The sequence below is a fragment of the Rhipicephalus sanguineus genome, chromosome 3 (assembly GCF_013339695.2).
Source record: "Rhipicephalus sanguineus isolate Rsan-2018 chromosome 3, BIME_Rsan_1.4, whole genome shotgun sequence".
In the NCBI taxonomy this organism is placed as follows: domain Eukaryota; kingdom Metazoa; phylum Arthropoda; class Arachnida; order Ixodida; family Ixodidae; genus Rhipicephalus; species Rhipicephalus sanguineus.
The window spans coordinates 1,846,215-1,847,575 of NC_051178.1; the positions used below are offsets into that span (position 1 = coordinate 1,846,215).

A 1,361-nucleotide genomic window follows, 5' to 3' on the forward strand; every position below is an offset into this window, starting at 1 on the left:
TATGTTTTTTAAAACTCTAATTACTAGTTTTTAAGGCCGGATGAATGTAGATAAAGAATGGGTACGATTGAACTTCAGATTTCCTTCCTCACTATACCATGAATGAGCTATGGTATTCTGATTGACTGTACTGTGAAGGATGTTGGCACACAGTTTTTTCAGCCTTAGGGTTCTAGGTTTTCCTACCATGCACATGGAGAGACGCTTCCCAACATGGATGCTCCTTTACTCTTTTTCCCGCCAAAAATGCCTTTTTGGAGTGGGAATTACAAGAAATTGATTATTATTTCGCGTGAAATACTGGTAGAATTAAACTCTCTGATGCTTCTCTTTATGTCTTATCTTTTTTTACCCTGATAACGCTTTTTTAAGGCCGGAGAATAAGGATAAAGAAGGTATGCTCGACCTTCTAGAATGTTCCTTTTTTGTATACGTTTATAATCACCGGAATACGCTCAATTGTGAATTAATGAAAACTAATAGTTTTATTGATAATCCTTGAACCCTGCGACTCCGATGACACCAAGTCCGAGCCAATTGAGAGCGTTTCTAGTACTCGATTTCTTTGGATTACTTTTTGTTATATCTCCTCTCTGTTTAGAATTTGCTTTGTGGGACCACGCTGTGGTCGTGACAAATCGCTTGTAATCGGTCACATTCTCTCATTGTTCCAAACGGTGTCCTACAGATTCGCTAGAGGTTCCGATACAAATTAATACAGAATTGAGATGAAAATGAAATAACTCACTTTTGGGAGGACAACTTGGCGGAGCTCCTAAAACCTGACCCGCACCCTTGGCCGCCTGTTGTGAACTGTAGATAGGGACAGTGGGAATCTCGTTAATCCATTCATGCGCGTCACTATTAGATGACGAGGCATTTGCTTTTTTTTTTTTTTCAAACACACCATTAATTTACACGACTAGGTGTTATCGCGGAAGACCTCTTGTCTTCGTTGCATCACACTACTCGCGCTTGTTAAGGCCGCGTTCAATATTATCCTCTGTTCTCAGAGGGACTGTGTTTAGGCAGATTGTATTTTTCAGCCTTTCTCCTGTGGGCCTCAGAAAGGTATCCCCTAGTGCCACAACTTGTGCATCAATATGGGGACTGGTTGTCGCGAACCACCACGAGGTCAGGAATCCGAGTTCCTTGTGACGTCCGAAAACGTGCTTTCTCTCCGGACGTTCCATCCTTTTTCCAACCAGTTTCTGGCCACATGTGTGACAATGTTGTCATGCCTTGTTTACGGGTGTGGTGTGTCCGGTGGCCTTTCTGCAGTATTGCCCCAGCGATTCATCATACTCACAGCCGGCCCTACATTTCTGTCTGCATTTCTGCCCCTCCTCAACCTTGTCAGG

The 1,361-nt window shown here is 42.9% G+C and overlaps 1 pseudogene; it reads right to left on the reverse strand.

Annotated features, from left to right (window-relative positions):
* Positions 1-377: 377 nt before the first annotated feature.
* The window catches only part of LOC119388431 (large subunit ribosomal RNA), a 4,390-nt pseudogene continuing 3,406 nt past the window's right edge, over positions 378-1,361 (reverse strand).